A 27,601-nucleotide genomic window follows, 5' to 3' on the forward strand; every position below is an offset into this window, starting at 1 on the left:
GAGAAATTAAAGAAAATTATGGGCAGGATGTGTAATAACAAGTTCATTGTTCTCCAACCTGCCACAATTCATTTCTTTCATCCCACAGAGCACCGTTTTGTACCTAAGAAGGAACAAACAACAGTTACGCAGAGAGGCCAATTCTCAGCACTGCTAGATAATTAGCAAATGAAATCCAAAAGAGAAATACACAAATGGAGGAGGAACAGATTAACCCAAACTTCAGATAAGGTAGAGCCCTAGCATTAATGGATTCAACAATAATAGTTCCACCTATTTGTAATAAATCATGGAAGTCAAACAGATGGAGAAATCTGTCTGTTTGTTGAAGTGAAAATTTGAATCTCGGGCCCTTTGAGTCTGGTGCATGAAATCCCACCACTCATACCTTGTATCACTTTGCAGTGGTGTTGTCCACTCCTAGTCATTGTGTATACAGTAGCTCTAGTGATAAAAGTATTCTTCTGAAGACCTAAGTAAGAACAAGGTAACTGTATAGCGCAGTGGTTAAGAATGCAGAGCCAGACTGCCTGGGTTTGAATCTCATTTGCTAGGTGCCTAATTATGTGTCTTAATTTCCTCATCCATAAAATGGGGTGATTTTTTAAATGTGTCTACTTCAAAGGTTTATTGGGAGAAATTAAATGAGTTAATATGTACTTGGAACAGTGCCTGACATACAGGAAGCAATGACAAATGTTAAGTATCTTTATAGTAAAAAAGCATAATTAGTGGTAGACTTTGTTTTAATAGCAGTATAAATTACTACATTTCAGTCCCATATTTATGCAATCATTTCTTCATTTTATGGGGGAAATCATATACTTAAATATTATTTACATATTTGGGTCTCCAGACATATCCCTATTGAATGTCCCTGGTCTGCCATCAATAAAAATCATTATCATTTGGTTTTGGATTTTAAAAATTTTGTTGGTGGAGGAAAAGGAGTAGGACGGCAAATTTTCCTCTTAAATTTATGTTTTGTAGTTTAGTTGAGGTTTATACATTAAAATCCTCATTAACCAGAACATTGCTATTGGGGAAATTTGGTGAATAAAATTTTCTCCTTTCCTATGAGTTAAAATAGAATATCCACTTCGTCAATAGGCCATCCAGTTGGAGTCAGTAGAATAAGATAATTTTGGAGCTAGAAGGCACCTTAAAAACCATCTTGTTCACCCTCTCACCCAATGAAGCCATAACTTTTCTGCTCAAATGCCCCTAGTGGTGAGGCACCCCCTAGCTCAAAGGAGGCTTAGGAGGTTGCTTATTCCATTGTGGGGCAGTTCAAGGTGATAGAAAGTTCTTTTTGTTTGGCTGATATCCTTCATGAAAGCCTTTCTGTTCCAATCCTGCTTCTGCCTTCTGCTTGAATTGGGCAGTCCCTCGTCTCTGCTTCCATTTCTCCACTATAGGTAGCACTGATGATATTGCTTTGTAATGGTCATTCCCAGATGAATCTGAGCTCCTTGAGAGCAGGGATTATGTCTTTTTTTGTCTCCACATCCCCAGTGTCTAGCATAATGCCTGGCACATGGTAAACTCTTACTACGTGTCGTGGAATGAATGAATATTAAAATTGAAGTGCCATCCACTAGTTCTAATTCTTCCTTCTGTAGTGACACAGAATAAATATGCTCTTTTTCCCACACAATGTACAGCCCGAAGTCTACTGCCACAATGTCACCTGTTAATTGCCTCTTTTGCAAGCCAAACATTTTAAGGGCCTTCATTTGTTACTTTTATGACATAAATTCTAATCAACTCCCCTTTTCTGGTCACAATCTTCTAGATATTTCTTAATTTTTCAAAGTCCCTCCTAAAAAGTAGTCCCCAGAATTGACCACAATATGCTTGATTTAGCAGCACTAACACAAAGGACAATGGAACCATCTCTTCTCATGATCTGGACAAAAGCACAATTTTTTTACTTTGACAGAATTCAACATACACTTTTCTATACATTGATAGTCCAGAATTAACTGAATTAACAAAATGGACCAAGAAATTGAAAGCATGATTGTCAACAGAAGCATAATATGCTAATTCATTTATGGTATTGATTTACTGTTAGAATGCAAAGTATTACAAAATTTGCAAAGACAATATTGGTATTTGTAACATCTCTATGCCCCAAACATGTACAATGTGTTCTGAGTGAATAATTTTAGAGGAAAAGAATGAAAGAAAGGTCAGGGGAAGAAGGTTTCAGGCACATTGCACACCAGTGTTCCTCAAAGGGAATGGGCTGGCTTTACGCAGTTATTTATTCGGCCACTGCTGCCAGCATCCCCACACCGTCCATTTCCGTCACTGTCTGTACAGGACTAGGCGTGTATGTAAATGTCAAAGAGAGGCTAGATTTGACTTTGGGGTTGCTAAGCTTCCACCACTCTCCCCTTATTTCGCTATCTGCCTCCCTCAGAGATCCATCCTGTACCCCTTTTCTGGCATCAGCATTCTTTGTCCTTATGGAGGTGTTCACTAATATTATGAGGGCCTCTGTTACCCTTGAGCAAGGGATCATTTTTAAAAGGAAATTTTAAAAATACTCATTTTTCAAAATTTCATTTTACATGAATAAGGGATTCATATCCAAAAAAGGGGAATGGGCTTCTTGGCTTTATAAAAGGTGCCTTTCATGGGCTAGAGAGGGCCAGCCCTGTGTATAAGACACTAAGAAAGGGAAATATGGCAAGAGTTACGAACAAAAATGGCTTCCCCTTACTCATTTGTGCCTTCTCTAAGTTTATTATAGACTACTTATTGCTTGACAGTTTGGTCAATTTCTCCTCTAGATTGAACCTTTAATAAAGAGAATATAATTGTAAACTACAATCTGCTTTTCCTTCTGAATCATTTGGTCCCCTCTGAAATTTCTCCTTTTAGTAAAGACTCAGTTGGCATTGCAAGGTGGTACAGATTCAAACGGCTGGCTTTGGGCTTCTGTCTGCCTGAACTGAGCACTTACCAAAGCCCTGGGTGCCTCCTGTGCCCTCCCTAACATTCAGGAGCAAATGTTGCCTCATAGAGTTTATCAAATATTAGGATATGGGTAGGTGATCCTTAGAAGGCAAGGTACTAGAAGGAAGGGAGGATGATGATGCAACTGTTCTGGAGAGCTCCTACCTCCCCCCATTCCCCTTTTCTTCTTTGCCTTTCCTAATGTTTGATATGATTGGAAGAGGATAATGTGCTTGCATGTCCTAGTGGGGGGTGGACAGCAGGAAGAGAGGAAGAGAGACAGAGAGAGAGAGGGGAAGTTGATGTGTGGATGGGGTGGGCCCATTCTCAAGTTCTTTAATACAGTCATAAGTCTCAGGTCTACAAAAATTCTTTAAGTTGCAACTCTGATGGTGGAAATTTGAAGCACCTGGTTTAGGCCTATGAAGGGGAGACTACTGTGGCAAGAGTGTTCCCGGCCACACAGCCTTTCAAATATTCCCCTTCCTTATTCAGAGAGGCCTTAGGTTTGTCATTACTAAAGGCAGGAGATAGTTGAAAATCTTTCAATCTTATATTTGCATAAGGCTTTCTGGTTGCCAAGGTGATTGTACACATGCCATCTCATTTAAACCCACAGCAGCCCTGCGAGGTAAGTGCAGCAGCTATTGTTTGTTCCCTGCTTAATCCCCAGCACGGAGAGAGAGAACAATGTCTGGGTCCAGTAGTGCTCCGTAAGTATTTGTTGAGTGAAAGAATGAATTCTCATTTTATAAATGATGGAATCAAGGGTGAAGGAGGGTAAATACAGTGACAATGCCAAGAGGTGCCATGGTGGGCTTTAGCCTACCTGCTCATTTCCATCAATCTACCCCAGAGTCACCAGCCATCAAGCCTGGGAGAACTGTGTGCTTGTTATGCAAATAGTTTCCAGATAAGTCCCAAGCAGAATGTGACCTTCTCCTATATAGAAATTCAAAGATTTTCCACTGCTTCAATCAACAACTTGCCCTAGGTCACACAGCTAATGAGAAACAAGGCTGAGAAACCATCCAAGTCTGCTGAATTCAAGGCTACAGACAGATCTTTCCCCTACAACCCCATCCTCTTCTGCTCTAACACTGAAGATATTCTTTTTGGTGAAAGAGAGCAACTCACATTCAAAAACATTTTTTACTTTTTGTCCAAGCTTTTTTTTGAAATCAGGGTGAATTGTAAATTAACCCCAATCCCCTCCCACTAAGGCACTGGGATAAGTGAATGTTCTTGTCATTCACTGTAACTCTGGTACAGGACCCTAGAGTCTACACTTCACCACGCGAAGGGATCAGAGCAATTTGGGGCAGAAGAGGAAGAGCATATTTGGCTTGCCAAACGCAGTAAACACATGTTTTTCTTCCACATCTGCTTTGAAGAAATCAAAAGCTCTGATGAGGTGCATTTGGAAAAAGGAATCATTGAGTTTCACAAATTTTTTCCCCTCTAAAGCAAAGGAAATGGTTTCCATTTTGATTTGGAGCAAGGCACACAGGAAATGATTTCATTTCTAAAGCATGGCCCAGACTCTAATTTCATTGTCTTTCTTTCCTTCACTTCAGTTCATACATTTTTAAACATTCAGACAAGTACTGCTTGTCAGTTTCCTTTTGCTTCGGACAATTAGCAACTGCCGTGGGACTGTGTATTGGTGAAAACGGGGAAGGAAGGGAAAGAAATGCTGGTTTCTATTCTTAGCCTTTCTGTTGGTGTGTTAAGAGCCTGGCTGAGTTATTTTGAGGGCTGGGCTTTTAGATAACTTCAGTAGAGTTGGAGGTCACCTTTAGAATTTTGCCCTCAAATGTCAAGTACACATTTCAAATGCCTTTGCTTAACATTTTCAAAGTGTGTTGTTAAGTCCAGGGACAGGTTTCCTTCTACCTCAAGGAGTGCTGTTTCAGATGTCTCCTTTCCAAAGGTGCAGGTGACAACCAGCTAAGTTTCCAGTGACCTCTCTAGAGTCCCTCTCTGGCATGCAAAGTCAGATTAACTATTCCGATTCATTTTCTGTTTCTCTTGCCAAGTCAGACTAAGCATATTCCAATGGGTTGAAAGTAGCACTAGTGGCTATATGACTTTGAAAGCCAGAGTCAACACACTCTTGGAGAAAACATTTCTAAGGTCCCTTTGATCTATTCTGGGAGAACAGAGGAAGGCATACAGTATCCTCTACCCCTGTGCTCTCAATTAGCAACTATTTTGCTTCTCAAGAGACATTTGGCAACATCTGGAGACTTTTTCATTGTAACAATTTGGGGAGAGGAGTGCTACTGTTATCTAGTGGGTAGAAGCCAGTGATGCTGCTAGACATCCTACACAATGCACGGGACAGCCCCTACCACTAAGACTTATCTGGCTCCAAGTGTCAATAGTGATAAGGTTGAGAAACTCTGCTGTATGGACTTTGATGAGGTCACCATTAAGTGGAGAAAACCATCATAACTAAAATTTGAGTACCTACTTTGTTCCAGGCTCTATTTCAAGTGTTTTACAAGTGTTAACTCAGGTAATCTTCACAACTTTATGAAATATATTTTGTTATCATTATATTACCCTATTTTAAAAATGCAGAAGCAGAGGTACAGAGAAGCAACTTGCCCAAGGCCACACAGCTGGTACATGGTTGAGCTGGGTACCCACTCAGGTAGGCTCCAGAGCCTGTGCTCTCAAACAGTGTGCTATTTGCAGATAGGCTAAGGAATGACTGTAAGTCATATGGTAGAGCTGGGCCAAGTCCACACAAATTCTGCTTGAAATGATGCCTATACTTTAGCATAACTTCAAGGGGTATGATATTTCTATTATTCCCACCCTGAAATATGACATTGGGGACCACGGTGTCTTACCCTTGATCTACATGAAAACCCTACTTTTAAACCAGAAGTTGACAAATTATTTTTTCTCCTTATTTTGAGAATGCAAATACATACATATGGACTACTAGAGATATTATCAAGCAAGACTGTGAGTAGTAAACTTTTATTGTCACAGATATCCTCATTTTTCACTCCCCTACCTCTTCCTTATTTGCTTTACCAGGTATAAGATGCCCTCCCCCACCCCATCCTGCACACAGAAAGGGTTGGAAACATTTCCACTGAGGTATAAACGATGGACAATGGCTGAAAGTGTAATCCCCTTGCAGGAGAACTTGTATTTTAGCAAAGATCAAAACACAGCTAAAGGAATGATAGCCTAATGGTGGACACATCAACTGGGTAGGGGAGAGGAATGTGTGTGTGTTTGTGTGTGTGTGTGTGTGTGTGTGTGTGTGTGTGTGTGTGTGTGTGTTTGTATTGAAAAGCTGACTTTGCTAACTACATGCCCTGACCTTTAGATTGCAAAATCTATTTTCTGGACCAGAATGGGCCACAGAGAAAGTGTGCCTGCCACGCCCTTTCACTACTAGCTAGAGCAAAGCCTCAAATTCCCTGATTCCCAAGCAAGCGCTGCCTCTAGGCCTGCTATCACTGTCGAATACTCCAGGGTCAGTTTCCCCCAGCCTGCTAGATTTCTATTTTTTAATGAAATGTCCTCTTCAGCAACCCACAGCCTATCACCCTTGACCAATTGGATTTTACTTTCCAACTGTATTTTTTATTTTCTATAACTAAGACATTTAAAAGAGAAGTTTAATATTCTTGTTATTCTTGAATCCATTAATTGTAGTGCAGAGGCCAAACCTGACAATGCAGATCCTAGAAAATGAGAGGAAAAAATGTTCTTCTATTAAGAAGAAAAATCTAGCCTGGAATTGCAACATTTTGAGTTTCCATTGTGGCTGTTTCTTCCAGGTCCCCAGAGGAAGAATTATTTTCATACTAAGGGAAAAAAGGCATTGAAGAAAAGAAGAAGCAATTTGCTCAGGGATATCCAGAAGAGCCCAAATTTTCCACTTAGTGTTTTTCTTTTTGAAGAGTTAGTTTCCCAAAAGGTGAGCTGGAACTAATCTGAAGAGAAGTTCTGTTAAAGCCAGCTCTTCTGTTCTCTATCTGCAGGTATTTTATACCTGGGAAGCTACTGATCACTGCTCCTGTGATTCTGATTTAATTGGCCTGAAGTGGGTCCAACATTTAAAAAAGTGCTTCCTAGGTGATTCTAATATTCAACCTGGGTTTAGAGCAATCAACAATAGCAACAACGAGGTGCCAGTTAGTGCATGAATACTGACAATGAGAGGGCTACCGTTGATTAAGCACTTACATGCACCAGGAATGCACGTTATATACATTATCGCTCACTCTTAAAGTGACCTTGTGAAACCAATATTATCTCCATTTTACTGAGGAGGCAACTAACGCTTATAGAAGTTATTTTACTTATCTGAGATGATACAGCTGGTTAAATTTCTAGCCGTGACTTCACTAAACTTCACACTCATTTATTCAGCTGCCTACCTGACATCTTCACTTGAGTATCTCCTAAGCATTTCCATGGCCTAAATGGACCTCCTGATTCCCCCCCAGCCCCGCTTGCTACTCCTCCAGTGTTCTCCAGCAGAGAAAACGGCAGCACCATCCAATTTGTCCAGTTGTTCAGGCCAAAATCTTTATAGTCGTCCTTGATTACTCTCTTTGGTCTCACATTCCACACCCTGTCAGCTCGATCTGTGTTCAAAATGCAGCCACTTCTCCCCACCTCCATCCTAATCCAATCCAATCATTGTTCACCTGAAATGTTGCAATCACTTTTTAAGTGGTCTCCCTGCTCCTCAACTTTTGCCCTTGCAATAGCAGTCTGAGTGCTCCTTTTGCTCATAAATTGGATTTTGTCATTCCTCTGCTCAAAGCCCTCTAAGTGACTTCCTGTCGAACAGATAAAATCCACAATTTTCACCAGGGCCTGGCTGTTTTGCAGCCATCATTTCTTACCACTCTTTCCCTGGTTCACTTCACTCCAGCCACAGGGGCCCTTTTCCTCAAACCTGCCAAGCGCACTCCCATGTCAGGGCCTTTGCTCATGCTGCTTCATCTGGAATGCTTTTCTCTCCACCTGGGTCCACCTCATGCTTGCATGGTCTGCTCCCTTACGTCCTTCAGGTGTCAGGTCAAATATCAGAAAGGGCTTCTACAATTAGCCAAGATGAAGCAGCATCTGTCCCCAAACATTTTGTCTCCTTACCTCCTTTTTCATTGCACTTAACACCAACTGAATTTGTTTATTTATTTTTTCTCTTAGCCACTGCAATGAGCAGAAAGACTTTATTTTGAGCACTTAGAACAGCGGCCGTGGTCAGGCGCGGTGGCTCGCGCTTGTAATCCTAGCACTCTGGGAGGCCGAGGCGGCCGGATCGTTTGAGCTCAGGAGTTCGAGACCAGCCTGAGCAAGAGCGAGACTCCGTCTCTACTAAAAAAAATTAGAAAGAAATTAATTGGACAACTAAAAATATATAGAAAAAATTAGCCGGGCATGGTGGCGCATGCCTGTAGTCCCAGCTACTTGGGAGCCTGAGGCAGGAAGGATCGCTTGAGCCCAGGAGTTTGAGGTTGCTGTGAGCTAGGATGATGCCACGGCACTCTAGCCCAGGCAACAGAGTTAGACTGTGTCTCAAAAAAAAAAAAAAAAAAAAAGGAACAGTGGCCGTCACGTAGCATGTGCTCAATAAACATTAACTGAATGAGAATGAGTAGCTGAGATTTAAACCCAGATCATTTGATACCAAAGTCTATATTCTCGCCCCTCTCTCTCCCTCCAGAGCTTAGAGAGGTAAAGTGATCATTCCAAGGTTGCATAGATGTAAGGTGACAAAGTTAGCATTCAAATATAGGTCTGTTGGCTTTCCAAACCTGTGCTTTTTCTACTACTACATACTGCCTCCCAGTGGAGAAATTGCTAATGACTACATTGACCAAAATGTCAGTGAATTAAGTGAGATTTATTTCTTTGACTCATTGTTTTACATGATTTTATATAGCCTTGATGTCTTTCCTTGGTCCAGCTCCGAAGCCTGTGCAACCTGCTTAGAGGTATAATAAAAGGCACCAATATAGTAAGCCACTAGCCTGTCACAAGGCCCTAAATGCTACCATTAGAGATCATGCCTTCTGCTTGACTTGGACAAGTCCCTAATGATTATCTCTGAAATGGAGATAGAGTATTAAATGAGAGAATTCATATAAAGCACCCAGCACAGTGCCTGGCATGTAGTAAGTCCTCAATAAAACAGATTATGCCCTCAGGGCAAATGAGCGGGTAACATAACCCATGTCCACCACCTCTGTATGATTGAGAATGTGTGCCAGAAGAATATCAGAGGGAAGGAGAATCAAGATAAGTCTTGGGGAGGGCAGGCAAGGTGGACTGCCACCCTGATAAGTCAGGGGGCACGTGAGGCCATGGGCACATGTGGGTGACAGGAAGGATGGTGATAGATTAAGTGCTGTCAGTCCTACTGAGGCACAGACTAGAATCAAAGCTAACTCACCAGATGCTTGGCAGAAAATACCTTACAAGGCCAAACGGGGCCACTAAAATGTTCAATTTCAATATCACATTTCACCTTCTCCTATAGCTCTCAATTTTGAACAGTTGGGTTTAGATTTAAGTCTTTTCTTCCTTGCTGTGTTAGGAGAATTCTGGTAAGTATTATTTCTAAAGGTGCTACGCTGATTTTTAAAAAAGTAGCTGGCTGGGGTTTTGTCTGGCAAACACACTGACTGTGAAAGCTACAGGAAAATTGATTTTCTGGCATTTGCATGTCCTGGCACAAACTGTGCGGCCTCGAAGCTTAAGTTACAGAACCTTCTGGAAAGTGTAGCAAGTGGGTTAACTTCAGGAAATGATTAGGTGTTACTAATCTGCACCATTGGGGTCAAGGCAATGGTCTCTATATGCAAAATGGCAAATAAAACTACTAATTTGCTATTATTTCATTTAGAGAAGTAGTCAAATAGCCCCTTAATCTGATGCCTACACTCAAACACAAATCAACATGCTTCTTTACACCCCCAATCTTCATGCTCTGGCCCTCATTCCAAGCTATCTTTTTTCTGCCTTAGCCAGCATGAGTGCTGTGGAGAAGCCACCTAATCACCAATGCTCTGGAAGGGGCCCGCCTGTCCATGGTGAAACTTGCAGTTACGTGAAGTTTTCTCTTGGTGTATAGAGTAGTAGGTAAGAGCATAGGTCCTAAAGTTTCAATGACCTGCTTTTGGTGTTTATTAGCTGTGTTATTTTGGGAAAATCATTTAACCTCACTGAGTCTCAGCTTTCTTGTCTAAAAAATGAGGATGGTAATAGGACCTATCTTACAGTGTTCTTGAGGTGATGAGATGAGAGATTGTTTATGATGAATTTAGCATAGGTCACAACAACATAGTCAGCACTTCTTCCCCAGCAGTTTCTTCCCCATTTCATAGTTGTATCAGGCACTGTGGTAGACGCTATAGGGGATGGAGATGTGGAAGGCATGTTCCTTACACTCAAGCAGCTAAAGGAACTAACAGTCAGAAGTGCTGCCCCATTGAACTTTCTGAAATGTTCTGTATCTGTGCTGTCCAATATGTTAGCTTCTAGCCACATATGTCTATTGAGCACTTCAAATGTGACTAGTGCTACTGAAGCACTGAATCTTAACTTTAATTTTAATTAATATAAATAGGTACTCGTGACTAGTGGGTACCATATTGGACAGAGCAGGTCTACAACAGCTTAAATAAAGGAAAAGCAGAGAAGTACCAAAAGGCAGCAAAAGGGCACCAAGAACTATTTTGTCTACTTTATAATATTTTCCTGGTTTACCCTGATGATGGAGGTGCTGACTGCATCACATGGAAGTCCTGCCTGCACCAGTTGGAGGGCTGGCTTTAGCGTGGGTTGAGGAGCAGGGGAGGACAGGGCATAACTTCTCCTCTATTCAGAGCCGATCTGTAGCTCTGGAATAGCTTACCCAGCCTGTATTTATGGAAGAGCTCTCTAGAGAAAGGAAAACTGTATTATTTGCATGGGCAAAACTTCCTTAGGTGCATGCAGGAACTATTTCTTTTCTTTTGTTTTTTTTTTTTTTTTTTTTTTTTTTTTTGAGACAGAGTCTCACTCTGTTGCCCTGGCTAGAGTGAGTGCTGTGGCGTCAGCCTAGCTCACAGCAACCTCAAACTCCTGGGCTAAAGTGATCCTTCTGCCTCAGCCTCCCGAGTAGCTGGGACTACAGGCATGCACCACCATGCCCGGCTAATTTTTTCTATATATTTTTAGTTGTCCAGATAACTTCTTTCTATTTTAGTAGAGACGGGGTCTCGCTCTTGCTCAGACTGGTCTTGAACTCGTGAGCTCAAACAATTGGCTGCCTCGGCCTCCCAGAGTGCTAGGATTACAGGCGTGAGCCACCGCGCCCAGCCAGGAACTGTTTCTTTTAAATTTACCTTATTTGTGTAAAATCGAAAATAAATGAACTCCTGGGTCTAGGTGTGATAAGAAAGAATATTCTTGTTACTCCTATCCAAGAACCATACTTTCTTTCAAAACAGCAGATAACAAGGAAATATTTGTGGATAAAAAACAGAGAACGCTCCTTACATTTCCACTCAGCCTGATATTCTTTTTTTGGCTTTGCGAGTTGCTACATTAAGTTGTTTGGGCTTTCTCCCTCTGACTCTCCTTTCCAAGGGAAGAATTACAACAGGGGTAAGCAGCTAGGTGACAACACTCACAATTTTCCCCAGTTTTAAAAATAGTTATTCCCTTATATCAGCGCTGATAGATGGATTGAAGAAATGGGTATAATCAAGATTGAAAGTGGTAGAATCTCCAGAGATGATTTTCTCCAAAAATTACAAATAATTTTGTCAGGTACTCATTCCAAATGCCTTTGCCTTGCATTTTCAAACTGTGTTACAGTAACATTAAGGTCACGACAATAAATTGGCCTTATCTGAGTCACCAAAGGAGGGATGGGAACCAGTATTTCATGTGGAGGTGAGACCTGGGGACTTAAGCAGTTTCAATGTTACAGCCATTTGGCTTGGTTGCTGTCATACAGTGACCAGGGACTTGGACCAAGCTGTACCAAAAGCCCCAAACTGAAATGAATGCTGTAAAATTGCATATTTGCATGTCAAACCCCATCAGAAAACACAAAAACGGAAGCATGAGCTGAAGCAAAGTTTTGTTTAGTTTTTTTAAGACTCGATTAGAAAACTAGGTTGTTTTATATTCAGTCCTGTGTATTTACTGCTACTATTGAACAGAAACAAAACCAAAGTCTGAAAACCCAGTAAACTTAATGACACCATTATTTCATTTGACTTGAGTTTCTGATAGAAACGGTTATCACCTCTATTCAGTAATGATTAATAGTCAAACTGCAGGAGGAAGCCATGCTGAATTCTAAAGGACTTAGAAGAGCAGAAGGAAACTGAAAGTCCAGGTTGTGTTTCCAAATCTCATGTATTTTCTAGTACCTGTGAAACCTGTGGCCTGTGGGATAATTTATTAGCAGTCATCACTTTGAAATGCATTTCCCGTAAGTTCCTGTTTCTGTGCCAGCACCTTATTACCAAAGAAATGCAGTAACTTGAAAAACAGGCCCTCTATATCTTGAGCAAGGGCAAGATTATCTTTTGTTATTCCAGAAAAGGGGAGAAGGCCAATAATACTTTAAAAAAAAAAATTATGGCTGGGCGGTGGCTCATGCCTGTAATCCCAGCACTCTGGGAGGCTGAGGCAGGAGGATTGCTTGAGCTCAGGAGTTCAAGACCAGCCTGAGCAAGAGCGAGACCCTGTCTCTACTAAAAATAGGAAAAAAAATAGCCAGTCAACTAAAAATAGAAACAAAAAAAAATTAGCCAGGCGTGGTGGCTCGCGCTTGTAGTCCCAGCTACTCGGGAGGCTGAGGCGGGAGGATCACTTGAGCCCAGGAGTTTGAGGTTGCTGTGAGCTAGGCTGACGCCACGGCACTCACTATAGCCCGGGCAGCAAAGCAAGACTCTGTCTCAAAAAAAAAAAAAAAAGTTATGTGTTTGTCCTTTAAGACTCTCCTGTTTGTCTGCTATTCCAACTCTGATCAATCAATGGCAGACCATTGTCAGCTAGAATGCTTATTGTCCACTACCTCCCACCCCCTATCGCCACCAGTGTGCCACTAACAGTAGTTAACTCAACAAACTAAAGAATGCTTATGCAGACTTGTATGTTTTTCAGGACCCATTAGGATAACCTGTAGCTAAGAGTTGTCTGGCTTTTCCTCCATAAATGACTTAGTTCTATTATAATTAACCCAAGATTTTTAAAGTCACATGCAAAAATTAATTTCCATTAGGATGACTTTTCCTTCATAGTCCGACATGTAAAGACAACAGAATATTTTATTAAGATCCTTCCTAGACAGTCATCTCTCTTTGAGGCTTGCTTTCTCTACTTTTGGTCTCGAAACTGCTTGTCAGTGTTGTGGAGAAAGTGGAATTCCTCCCTACTTCTCCACCTGATGGCAATCCGCATTTCTACTGATTTCTATTCAGGTGATTATCTACTCGTTGAAAAGTATGTTATTAATGAGAAGCAGGTAGGAGTCATGCTGTCCTTCCCAGGTTTAAATGAATCTTTAAGATGGTACAATCAAACAGATATGCAAAATAGGCCATTAATGCAACATTAAGGTTACAAATTTTAACTCGAAATCAAGGAATGCAGAACTTTTAAGTTTCTCATTGTTTCAGTCTTAGCAACATGGCACATGCTGAATATATAGTACGGCATTAGGAAGACATGGATCCAAAGTATTGAAAAAATAAAAAATAATCAGTGTGTGTAAAGGAGACTCCAAGATTAACTACCATGCTTCTGGAATGATGTAACCATACCTATATAGTTTGGCTTAACTTCAGCAAGTAAGTTTTCCTACACCTTTGAACTTTCCTTTCTCTGGTTCGTGCTGATTTGGCTGTAACAGATGAATTCCTAGAAAAAGCTGTGCCAAAAATTAGATTCATTTTTGAAAATCAAATTTTATTTCTCTATCGATGCATGGGCTGTTTTATGTTTATTTCTGAAAGCCCTCCTCCTAGTTTTCTTTGACAAGTAGTTAATGATCTATAAACACCAAAATGTGCTAAGGGATCTCTGTTTTCCAAGGAAGAATATGTTTTTAATGCAAGTAATTACTATTTATTGCTTTTATCAGTTGTGAATTTTCTGATATATGGATTACTTAAGGTAGAGTCCACCTGTGTTGTATAGCCAAAGGTTCTAGAAGAAAGGGAAAGCCTTAAAGACAACATGTTTCTAACTAGTCCTTGTTAATCTTTGGACTAGCAGAAGGGCAAGCCTAGAAATTTCCGGGGAAGACAAAAAAAAAAAAAGCCAGTACAAAGTGCTTCAAAGGGGGAGGTCCTGATACAATGGATACTGTGCAGCACCCCCAAAGTGCCAAGGGCCAAAAGAGATATCCCAGTAGAATACAGTGGAAAAAAATTGGACCCTAGTCTTACAAAAACTGATCCAGTCTCCATGAAAGAGAGAGAAATTACTCTCTAGCAAGGTGGAGGGTAGAGGTCTCTTTTCTGTAGCAGTTGGGATCTATACTTTTGTTTGGGAGATGATGGCACCCCCAGAATAAGTTAGAAAGAAGGAATAGTTCCTCTTAAGAATCCTTCAGATATACAGGTACTTTGTGGTGGGAATTCTCTATCCACCGTTAACAGTTCCAAGCTTAACCCTGTATGAAGCATAGCAATGTCCACAACTTAGTCTTAATCAGCAAAGGCTGCACTGATTAGAAAATTGATCAACTGCCCCCCGACCGCTGATGTGGATGAAGGCTGGGCAATGTGGCCTCTGGACTGGAAAACACGTCTCTCCTGCTTGAGAGTCCAAACACTCCTACCACTACCCTGGTGCCCATATTCAATAGACACCCCATGCCCACTCCATGGATGGGTGCCTTTGATAATCACACTTCTGTTTGTCTATAGCAGGTTAAAATGGCAACATCAGTGTAGAATTAACAAAAGAGAGAGAGGGAGAAATGGTTACAGAAATCTCACTTTTTCCTTTAAGGCCTAAGAACCAGCACTTCAGTCTGGTTACTATCTATCATACCATTCTTTTCTGAAAGATGTGCCCTCAGTGACACTCCCTGGTAGAGATACTAAAAAGAGGGATTTGAGCTGATAGTCCCCTCACCAGTCACCTCCACTTACTCCCAGGAGGCTTTATCCTGCCATTTGGGCAGTTGTCCACCCCCAGGTCTTCTATATGGGGAAGCTTGGCCCCCTGGTCTCCCTGGTGCTGCTGTAAGAAATGAATGCAACTGCACTGGTTGCGTGATGTCCACACCCAGTAGGACAAATAGGCGAAGAGAAAGGGCATAAGGAATAGGGAGCGGTGCATTAGACAAGTGCTTCTGGCTTCAGAGCAGGAATTTCCAGGCTCCTGACCTGTCTTTTCCTTCTGTACCAGTTTTAAAATCTGTTCCTCTTCCTGATAGCATTTGCATCCTCCTCATTTTGAGCTCCTCCTGGTGACCAAGTTCATATCTACCCAGTTATAGTCCTCTAGGCTGGGAACTTGGAGGCCTGAGGCTCCCTGAAGCAGTAACACAGTTGAGTTGCCTCATCATAAAAGGCACATCAAAGGACAAAGAGGGAGGAAAGGGAGGGTAACGTGTTAGTAGGAGAGAGCTTTGGCGAATGGCCAAGAGTTCAAAGCTCTTAGTGCAATTTCTCGTTCTGTTCCTTTTCATTTTTAGGGACATTTCTCTTTTCCATAGCTTCCAATCACATTTTAATACTTGAACTTCCCCTTGTGAAGGCCAGCTCTTCTTTTTGTCCACCTACTGTCCTCTAGACTGGGGAATTTGGAAGCTTGGGATTTCCTGAAGCCTCTGTAAGAACACCAACACAGAAGCCCTGCCCACCAGAGACCCTGCAGGTTGGATGAGGAAAGACATGGGGGAGGGCTGGTGGGAGAGTTTCTTCATGTTGGCAGAGCTGCCAAGCTCCTGACCAGTCTGCTCCTCTGTCCCATTTTCTTTATTCTTTTTATGAAATTGCTTGTGCCCCTACTTCTTTCCAAGATCTATGGCTTTCATTTTCCCATGCTGACTAGCATCTAGGGATATTCACCTAAATTCTTCCAGGTAGGGATATTTGAGGTGTGAGTTTCCCTGAAGCCTCTGTACAAACACTAACATAACAGCCCTGACCACCCAAGACCCAGCAGGTAAAGGAAGGAGAGAGAAAGGGAAGTAAGGGTCAGTTAAAATAAAGTAGGAGAGAGCATCTTTAAAGGGTAGGACTTTCCAGGCTCCTGGTCTTTCTTCGACTTCTGTCTCATTTTGTTCCAAGAAATTCCTTTTACCTACAGCCTTTACCGAGGTCATACTGATTCAAAATCTCCACTGATAACCAGCACTTGGACCTGGCCACCTGCAGTCCTCTAGGATAGGAATCATGGTGTTCTCTGAAGGGTCCATAAAGACATTAATACAACAGTTCTCGTCACTCAAGACCCTCCCAGTAAATGGGCAATGGAAAAGGAAGGGTGCAATCTGGATCATAGGTCAGAATTGTAAACATTTCAAGGCTTCTGGCCATTACTCCACTGTAATTTCCTTTTTCTTCTACTTTTAGTTTTCAAGGAGTTTTATTATTCATAGTCTCTAGGCAGATACCATTGCTTGAGCTTCCCTACAGAAACCTGTATACTCGGGGATCCCTAAAGCTTTGGCAAAGCATTAATGCACCAGTGTCAACTCAACTTCAGATTCCAGCCCTCACAACAATCATCTCCCACTGGTCCCTGTTGATCAGAGGAAAGGTTTCTCCTTTCCCTCCCTCTCTTATGGGAACACTCAGAGGAGGAGGCTCCAACTCAGCCAGTGAGCTGTGATTACTCCTAAGATACCACTTCATGCCAGACAGTCCCCAGCTACTTCTACTGAGGCTTCTCCTGCCCCACAGGCCCAGCCCCCAACCTCCTCCCTGCATCCTTTACATAGGAAAAAAAGCAAAGCAAAAATTCTCTTATATGTCGTGTAGTTCAATGTTCCTCAAACAGTGGCTCTTGGTTACTTGTGTTGGGATCACTCAAGGTGCTGGTTTAAAAACACAGATTATTCGAACTCATGGAATCACCATCTTGAAGTGGAGCATGAGGCCTGATAGTCTATGTTTTAAAATAGTTGCCTAAATGATTTTATATGCAACCAGTGTTGGAAAACACTGGTCGACTGCAGTCATTCATCAGATTATTGAGTACCCTATTCAACATCTCTGACAAGTGGCCTATTCTTAAATCTCTTCAATGATGAACAGCTCACTATCTATGAAGACAGCCTATTCTATCTTTTTGTTGCTCTATTAGAATGTTCTTTTCACATTGAGCTAAAATCTCTATCCCTGTAATATCCACTCTTTGATTTTTGTTCTGTTCCTTAGGGCCCCACAGAACGAGTCCAATCCATCTTTAAAATATCTACCTTTCAAATATTTAAAGACAATTCTAATATATTCAGCTGCTACATATTTTTTTTTCAGGCTAAATAGTCTCAATTCTTGTGAATTGAGAAACAATCGTGGTGAGAAACAGTCCTGTAAAAAACTGTAGACCAGTGCCTGTACGTAAGTTCTTTGGGCAGTTCTGATAGGAATGTTTTAAGATGACCACCAATAATGAACTATGAGGAGCCATGGTTGTTCTCTGGATGTCAACTCTAAAACTGGAGGTATTCTTCAAGCACCTGTCCCTTACCTTTAACAACTTTTTTCTCTTTTAAGACAGTCTCACTCTGTCACCCAGGCTAGTAGAGTGTACTGGTATCATCATAGCTCACTGTAACCTCAAACTCCTGTACTCGAACAATCCTTCTGCCTCAGCCTCCCCAGTAACTGGGACTACAGGCATGTGCCATCATGCCCAGCTAATTTTTCTATTTTTTGTAGAGATGGGTCTCACTCTTGCTTAGGCTGGTCTCGAACTCCTGAGCTCAAGCAATCCTCCTGCCTCGGCCTCCCAGAATGCTAGGATTACAGGCGTGAGACAGAGTGCCCAGCCACCTTTAACAACTTTCTATGGATCTACATTGCATGAATTTATCCAAGCCTCCTTGAATTTATTTATATTTATCCTCAATTATTGACCATGGTATTCCCAATCTTCCTGTTTGTGCAATTGGCTGAAATTCTAGGCTGAGAAAATGGAGTAAAGTGTTATTCGGGGTCTGGCTGGTGGGGCAGTTTACTCCCTGCTACTTCCATATATGATAAACTTTAATAACACGCTAATCATAAGTACCTCAAATTGTACATTATGTGTGGGTGTCTGTCTGCCTGCCTGTCTGTTCAGAGGAAAGTGGCAGGATACAAACATTTGGGAATGAAACTTCAAAGTTCTTTGCAAAGGGGCTTTAATTTTACTCTCTGTATGACTAGTCCATTCATGCTACCACATTCAGGAAAGAGGTTGTTCATTTTGTCTGAAACAATGTCTAATGTAATGGGGTTGTTTTTAAATATGAAAAATTTGCTGTGAGATCTTCTTTCATTTCGTATCATTTGCCAAAAGCATAGATTGATTTTGATTTTCCATATTGGCTTCTCAAACTCATTTAAAAGAAAGTAAAGTATTCTTTGGAGAGTAACTTTCTAATGAACCTCATATTCACATAAAAATGTGAACTATAAAATGAGAAATAAGACAGTGTTCAGAGCACCTCGGCCTTGAGCAATGATTTCCAATTTACCCTTGACAGTCTATATATTGATTTCTACTCTGATACAATTGTTCCAAAGCAATAATTTTCCTCAGAAATGAGTTGTTTTAATCCCTCCTAAATTCCCTCTTTCCCAAAGATACATATGTTTCATGCAAACAAATCTTAGAGTGAGCACTAGAGAGAACTAACAGTACCTCAGTAAATAGTGGCCACAGCTTAACGTGATACAAAGCCTTGGTCTTATTATTTTTTTTGTCAGAAATATATTCTCACATCCTCCTTGAATTGTTTTTGGATTCTTTTTTTTTTTTTACCTCCAAATATTTTTAAAGTGCCCCTTTCTCTAGAAACCATTCCTAATAAACTCACCTGACTCCTTTCTTGTCTGCATACTGGACTCAGGGGTATGGATTGTGTCTCCTATTTATTCCCAGAGTGTCTAGGACAGGTTTCTTTACCCAGTGGTTTGGAAAATCAGTGTTACTGGCTGATAGAAGAAATAGTCTGCAACCCAAACCAGACACTCAAAGGAAATAAAATTGAGAGTCAAATAAATCAGGCTGTGAACACGTAAGAATTTTGATAAAACTGGGAAGCAACACTCACATCTGGAATTCAGGTTTCTCTAGGCATAGAAGCTAACCACCTTCAGGAACATCTTCATTAGGGCACCAAGGAGTGCACAGATAGGAGATCAATTTTGAGGATAGCTTACAGACAGATGCCTGCAATCAGAGCTGGAAAGAAATGCCATAGATCATCTCTATCCAAGCCCCTCCTTTCCAACAGGTCATATTCTAAACCATTTAGAACAGGAGGACAGTGGGTTTCATTTTACCATTGCCTGCTAGTGCAATCCTGCTGAGGCACTGGAGTTGCAACCCAAACACAGAAAGAGGAAGCATGCTACTCTATGTTTTTGCTACAAGCTGGAGTTACTAGCTGAAATATCTAGGACTTTCTGTACAAATGTGTGGTGTAGACAAGACTTCAGATCTGTTTGACACACGCATACACGTACCTCCTCCTAAACTTCAATCATGTATCAACATGAAACTTTGTGATATTAACTAAAATTCTGGCCTCCCCTCCTGTTATCTAGAGACCCTTTTCCTGCTGAAGCAGAAATATCTATTGCCTCAGAGAAGATTAGCATTATTTAGGCAGGAGTGGGAAGAAAACAGAACAGAAGATGCCCTCATCTATTCTGTTTCAAAATAAACTTTAAAAAATTTATACCAGGGAAACATAGAATTGACATATGATCCAGCAATTTCACTCCTAGGTATATATCCAAAAAAATTGAAAGCAAGCATTCAAACAGATGTTTGCTTATCAGTGTTCATAGCAGCATTATTCGCAAATAGCCAAAAGGTGAAAACATCCCATGTGACCATCAACAGATGAATGGATAAACAAAATGTGGTATATACATACAATGGAAGATTATTCAGCCATAAAAAAGAATGAAGATCTGACATATGCCATAACATGGGTGAAGCCTGAAGATATTGTGCTAAGTGAAATATGCCAGACACAAAAGGACATATATTGTATCATTCCATTTATATGAGGTACCTGGATAGGCAGATTCATAGAGACAGGAAGTAGATTAGAAGTGACCGAGGGCTGAGAGGAATGGGAAGTTATTGATTAATGGTTATAGAGTTTGTAATTGGGGTGATGAAAATGTTTAGGAAATAGTGATGATGGTTGCATAACATTGTGGATGTAATTAATGCCACTGAATTGTATATTTAAAAATGGTTAAAATGGCAAATTTTGTTACATATATTTTATCATGATTTTAAAAAATTAATAATGTCATATACCAAAACCCATCATATTGCATACTTTAAGTGGGTGAATCGTATGCTATGTGAATTATATCTTAATAGAGCTATTAAAAAAAGTTATAGCAGAGACAACCTTCCCGTCAGACAGGTAACATTCTTCAACACTTTGGAAAATTTTCTAACTAGTGTCCTAGTATCTTTTTTTTTTTTTTGAGACAGAGTCTCACTCTGTTGTCCAGGCTAGAGTGCCGTGGCATTAGCCTAGCTCACAGCAACCTCAAACTCCTGGGCTCAAGCGATTCTCCTGCCTCAGCCTCCCGAGTAGCTGGGACTACAGGCATGCACCACCACGCCCAGCTAATTTTTTCTATATACTTTTAGTTGTCCAGATAATTTCTTTCTATTTTTAGTAGAGACGAAGTCTCGCTCTTGCTCAGGCTGTTCTCGAACTCCTGATCTCAAACAATCCGCCCACCTCGGCCTCCCAGAGTGCTAGGATCACAGGCGTGAGCCACCGCGCCCGGCCCCTAGTATCTTTTTAGTCCTCATTACTACAGTTTAACAAGTATCCCTGGATCATTTAAAGAATGTAGGACTTATTCGTTAGTGATCACTGAAAAGGGATGTAGACCAAAAATCTGAGAGTCATTCTTGGCTCTTCCCTTTTACTCGTAACTCCAATCCATTAGCAAATTCTGTGACATTACCTCCAAAATATATCCTAAATCTGATCACTTTACACAATCCTCATCACCATAACTCTACTGTGGGCTTCCATTCTTCAGCCACACTGATTTTCTTCCTGTCCTTTAAACCTTCCAGGCTTGTTCCTGCCCCAGGACCTTTGCACTTATCATTTCTTCTGCTTGGAACACTCTTCCATCAGATTTTCACATGGCTACCTCTTCTTATCATTCAGGTCTCTAATCAAATGTTACCTCCTTAAAGAGGCTTTCCCTGAACCCTCCCTCCACTTCCAAGCTCCCAATTTAAACAGTCTAAAGCATTTATCATACTTGAAATTATTCCATACATCTACTTGTTTATGTGTTTATTGTTTGTCTCCTTCCAACAGAATGCAAACTCCTTGAAGGTAAGGATTCTGTCATGTTTCCTGTACTGTATCCCTGATGCCTAAATTGCTTCGGTAGATACTCAATATTTATTTATTCTCTGACTAAAAATGCATTATAGAAGATGTTGAGGACTGGAATTAATCTGACTGCAGGACATTACCTTTTTTTGGAAAAAAAATTCATATCAACGTTTTGTTAGTGTGAGTTGTCTTTTCCTATCAAAAGTGGAGTGCAACCAAGCATTCCAGTTAATTGTTTTTGTTAGTGGAGTTTCAGTAAGTTGAAATTTTACTTGATCCTTAAGTTTTTAGGCTTCTGCATGGTGGTAAAGAAGGATTGTAAATAACTAACCTGTGCAGGCTTGTCAGGTGAACTCAAGGAAAGTCTAATTGAACAGATGGGCCTCATTCTTTTAACTGGAAGTCTATTAGATGATTTGACTGTGCCAGATGAGAAAAGAAAGTGAGATCCTGAGATAAGTTCTTCTAGGCAAGAGAGTTTCAGAGTTCTTACAAAGATCTGGGTGTCCTGTGTGATGTTAATTACTCTGATGTTGTCTGAGAGAGTTGGCAGCCTCCAAGAGAACAGAGACTTAACCCCCTTAGGCTTTCCGGGCTGTGAAATGCTCTCATAAGCAAGTAGGTTACCCGGTAGGACTAATGGAGACAGGCTATAAAATCCATATGGTTGGTTACTTTGGCCAGATGGCCGGCATGCCACCTTGGAAGCAACTGAAGTTTCTAGATGGTCTTCAAGGGCAGCTCTAAACTGTGCATGTTGAAGTTGTTGAATCTACAGGCCACAAAGGAATGGCTAAAGAAGGACAGACTAGGAGATGAGGTTAGTAGTAATATTTTATAATTAGGGGAAGGAGTGGGATCAGGAGGATGGGGGAAAGATATAAATGAGCTTTCTGTTTCCTAGCAAAGCCAGAAAAAAAACCCCCACATCTCTTCCACTGAGAGTGATCTTATTTCATTTTTGAGAAGTACCCCTCACATCTCTACAGAGCCTTGTCTGGAGAGGTTTTAGGTTTTAATTGCTGTATTGCTGGACCCTTTTCCTAATGTCTCCTGGGATTTGTAGAACCTTTTATACTTTTAAAGAGCTTTTTGGGATATTAGCCTCTCACCAACCCCATGAGGAAAGTAGAGCAGGGAATATTCTTCATAAATGAAGAAATTGAGACCAAATATCCCTTGCCCAAAGAAAAACAGGAAAGTCATCAGTGGATGTGGAACTAGAAATAATTTTCATCTTGTTCTTTCCAGTTTTATCCACATACATGACATAACCCTTAGCATGTCAGAAGCTATAACAAGCCATGTAACAATAGGGTTTGCTGCATTGATGGCATTCACTCTAGCTTTATGGATGTCTTCTCTTTCTTTGCCTTCTTATTTTGGCTCCCTTTTGAAGTTGACAGAACATGGAAAAATGTCTTTTAAAAGTAGGTATAGGTTTCCTTTTCTGATTGATCCATCAAGAAGAATAAAAATGAAGATCAACCAGGAGATGATACAGATGCCTTAACATGTGCTGTCAGAATGGCACTGGGGAGGAGTCTGGACTCAGAGCATCTGGGTCCCAATTCCAGCATTTCTCCATTGAGCTGAATGATGCTCAGCAAGTCACAATGTCATCTGATTGTCTCTTCTGTGAAATAGGTGTAATAATACTTGTTCTGGCTGCACTGCAGAATTGTTGTGTGGATTGAATATGGTAATATGTGAGTATGTATTGAAAAATGACAGTCCACTAGATTGTGAGCTCCTAGAGGGTAGAGGCCATTTCTGTTTTATTCATCAACTAGCTGACATTCCTGTTGTGGTTATGGAGAATCATTAATTAACCCTGCTACTAGTCACCATGAAGCATACCCCTAGATTGGCCCATGCTGGGAAGTAGCTCCATAGAAATAAATACCATCAGCTTCTTTGGAGGGATAATCATCTGAGATACCTACACTTTAAGTCAATCTATCCCCAAAATAATCTCCAAATATGGTGAAAAAGTCAGTCTAGGTATTTTTTGGCAAGTGATCTGGCAAAAAGATATGAATTTAATTTTATTTATAGAGGTGTATGGATCCTCAGTGCTGGAGCATGGAGCTTTGCACATAGAATGTGTTAAAAAAAGAGTTATTGAAAGAGTGCTGAATAAATAATGGAATCTAAGGCATTATTATTAACCTGTCTTCATGGTCACATTTTCTCCTTTCTCTTGGAGGCAGATATGAAGTGTGTTTTCAGTTGTGTGCATAGTTGTTGGGTCAACCTCTACTTCCTTGGAGATTGTCTTTCTGTCCAGCCTGAGACTTGCTTGCAAGGAAGACCTTATAGAACCACAGATCCCTGGCTGCTGAGGGATGGGAAAGGCCAACAGCGGTCTCAATGTATCTTTCCCTCTTCCAGAAGCCTGTTTGGCCAGGCCTCAGCATCCTCAAATGTGGCTGTTGCTCCACCTTCAGTCTTGACCTATGACTCTTGTTGTATAATGTATTATATCACATAGGAAAGCAAGACTTTTTTTGATAAGGCATCATCAAAACAGCCATGTCTCTGACCTACTATCCCTTAGTGTCAACTCATCTTTTGCTGTTGCTGTTATGTGTTCCCTAGTGTATAGTTTGGCCGTGGTCCTCAAACATTTGGTCATATCATATGACCAAATTTCAAACTAATGAAATTTGGTTGCAGTTTTCCAGGTATATTGTTTGTCAAGATCTCAAATTCATCATAGTATTTGGTGAGAAAATTTTAATGTGTTTTCTAAGGCGAGGGGATGGGTTAAGGAGTCAGGGAGGTTCATCGTGTACATAGTTCAGTTGTAATAAAACTCAAAGATTCATGGTTAATTTTCTTGATCATGTCAAAATGTCAACATACTCTGCATAGGTGCATTTGTGGAAAGGTTTTTCTCCTTTCCCTATATACTTCAAAAGCCCTATTATAAGTAACCAGTAAATGTTGACGAAATGTGGACTCCAGTTGAAAATGTTTTTTGTGTGTGTGAGATTATGAATGTGTAAGCAGAATCTAAATACTATTGGCAGGGACTACTTTCCAAATCAGCTTGGGAGGGCCCTTCCTTTTGCTATCTACATTAAAAAAAATTAAAAATTAAAATGACCGAGACAACAAAGAGTTTTGTGTTGAGACAAAACATTTTTCCTTAGTAATTTAACTGTGCTTCATGGGGCTTACAATGTCTGCAACTCAGAAGACCGCATAATCCCCTCAGTGGCCTCCTGATAAAGTTCCATTCTTCTGTCTAGGGCACTGGGGCAAGTCACCGTTCTCCCTACTCCTCTCCTTTTATATTTATTTTCTTGTTAAATTTTTTTATTTATGTATTTTAAATTTTTAAATTTTTTTCTTGCTCCCCTGCCAATCTGTATTTACTTTCTTAAAGGGGTTTAAATTAGTAGTAAACATTAATTTAAAAAAATCTCCTTTTATCTCCCCACTATCTGCAATGGGGATATGGCCAAGTATCTGGAAAAGAAATCCAGCATTCTAGTTGTTTTCTAATATGTCTAAGAGTCCACAGGCAGAGAGAATTTTAGAATTGCTTTTTCTCCCAGTGCTACTTTTTAACATGAGTCTGTATCAGGTTAAATTTCCAAAACCTAGTGGAGAATGATTGTTTCAGTGCAGCTTTCCAAATCATAGTGGCATTTCTCTGGGCAACAACAATAAAGCTGTCAACTTGTTTTTTAGCACACGTGCCTACACCTATGGTTGGGATATTTAGTTTTGGAGCTGCTGTCTGAAGAAATCGGTTTTCAAGTCAAGAGGGTGGATAGTAGTATTCCAAATGTCTCTTCCAGCTGCATACATTTTGTTCCCTGCCTTTCCTGATGGAACAGGCCCCTCTGTGCCACTGCCTTTATGTGATTGTGAGATGATAGCTAGGGAAAGCTCAGAAAATGAGAGAAACAAAGAAATCATTTTAAAATATCATCGTTTTAGTGGCAGCCTTACTCAGGACGAGTAAAAATGTCTGCAGGGCAATTAGAAAAGAATTGTATTTTATTTATTTCTCTCTCTTAGTGGAAGAACTAGAGGGCTGGCCCCAGGCTGTCTTATGGTATTACTATTTGGTCCCTGTGGTATTTGGTATGGTGTGAGAATGGGAAGAAATGAGCTCATATTATATTTGTAAATGTTGCATGTGATCTTGTTTCATCCTCTAAAGTTCAGAAGGCATTCCATCAGATATCCCCAATTTTTGTGTATGTTTGTGTATGTGGGGAGGAGTTATTGTTTTTAAAATTGCCTGATGCCTTCAGATCACTGAGGATTAAGGGGGAAGGGACATGGCTGTGGCTATCCCTAAATGAAGGATGACATGCCCTTGCTGGCTGCCTTCTCCGCTCCATTGGGTTCAAGGAGAGGTGGGGTAGAGAACATAGGGAGGAAAAGTGGCTTGGAGACTAAGTGGCTGGCCCCCCCTGTATTATACGAATACCAAGCATACCTTTTGTTAGGTTTATATAACATTTTCAGTACAAGCAGGCTAAAGGAGTTGATTTTTCCATGCTGCTCTTATAGTTCCACTCTTAGATCATCAACCTTTGTTTGCTGCCCTAAAGAACCACCCCACAGAGTCCTTAATGCTGTCACCAGTGACCATTTGGGGAAAGGAAAAAAAGTGGCATGCCAGAATTAGAAAATGATTTGCACTTACTTCCTCATACCTAGAAATACCCAGCTCCCTCTCTAATCGGATTTTCAAAACAGCCCCATTTCTGTACGAATTACTCACTGGCTAGGAATTGGTGAGCATTAGACATTAGAATGTGGCAATAGCTTTGCTCAGAATTGAATGTTGATTCAAATCAGCTTTGATAATATGATGCTCTTTAATGAAACCATCATTGAATGACCTAGTAGACACTTTCCTGGTTTTTGAGAAAGTCACAAAATGAATAGGGGATGGAGTCTGGGCGTGGGGGCAATGACTATTTGGTCACACCTTCAAGCTTTTGTGCTAATAAATCTTCCTGGCTTCCCAGAGAACCTCCTTTCGTCTGCACTATGGATGAATGGCCTTTGAAAGCCTAATGGGAATTGATGCCATTTATTGATTACCATTTAAAGCACACCTTTCTAATCTCTGATGTTGACGGAAAAATGCTTTCTAGTGGAACAAGTGCCTCTTATCAGAGGGTCCAAGTCTAGTGTCTTGATATCCTAAGTGGTTAATTACTTCATATAGCAACTTGATGCCTATTGGGATGGTGGACATAAGCTCTGTTGAAGGTTGATACTGAACCAGATTTCCATGGAGCTGATTATGTGCTGACTACTCAGCAGATGGAAATCCCTGGCTTCTAGCCCTGACACATGTGAGTGATTTCATGGGGGTAGGGGATTGTTCCGAAAAATACTTCTGGGACTGCCATAGTAGTGAGAGTCAAGACCAGACTAGTTCCAGAAGGTCTTCATGTCATTTTGATGCTTCCAACACTGGACCCCTCTCCCCAGATAGGGATTATGATTTGCTCAGTAAATAGGAAGTACAGGGTGAGATACGGATATCCCAAGCCAATGAGAATTCTATAAAGGGTCCCCAAACAAGCACTTTCTCCTTCAGGGAGAGGAAATAGGTTTTAGTTAATTGCTGTAATGCCAAGAAACACACGCTTCCTGGTTTACCATGAAATAATTGGACAAATCTCATGATATTACATGTAGAAATATATTTCTTACTGATTATTAAAATTAGTGGGTTTAGAACCACCATCTGTTTACTCCGGACTTTTGAGGAGAAATCAGTAATTATACCTGCCATTCAATAACTTGATTATCGATTGGGAGAGTGAGTAAAATTTTTCTCTCTACCTACTACCCAAGTGGCTTCTGGACCATCGCTACAACCAGTTACAGTGGTTACAGTAGCAGGCAATGGTATTGTATAGAATGGGTCCATTTTCTAATCTAAAGCAACGTATTTTCCTTGTTGGGGCAAATGAAAAACATTTGAGTTCTTAAAAACTCCACTGGTATTCTTCCTCATAGTCCAGTCACCACAGAATAAAGATATTGATAGTTTATGTAAAAGTGATTTGTCCATAATATTATTATTGTATC

General features: G+C 40.7%; 1 protein-coding gene across 2 annotated transcripts in view; it reads right to left on the reverse strand.

Annotated features, from left to right (window-relative positions):
* GRIA3 (glutamate receptor, ionotropic, AMPA 3) overlaps window positions 1-27,601 on the reverse strand; it is a 285,940-nt gene that overhangs the window by 28,710 nt on the left and 229,629 nt on the right. The window lies entirely within an intron of this gene.

Source organism: Propithecus coquereli, unplaced genomic scaffold (genome assembly GCF_000956105.1).
Source record: "Propithecus coquereli isolate 6110/MARCELLA unplaced genomic scaffold, Pcoq_1.0 Scaffold92, whole genome shotgun sequence".
In the NCBI taxonomy this organism is placed as follows: domain Eukaryota; kingdom Metazoa; phylum Chordata; class Mammalia; order Primates; family Indriidae; genus Propithecus; species Propithecus coquereli.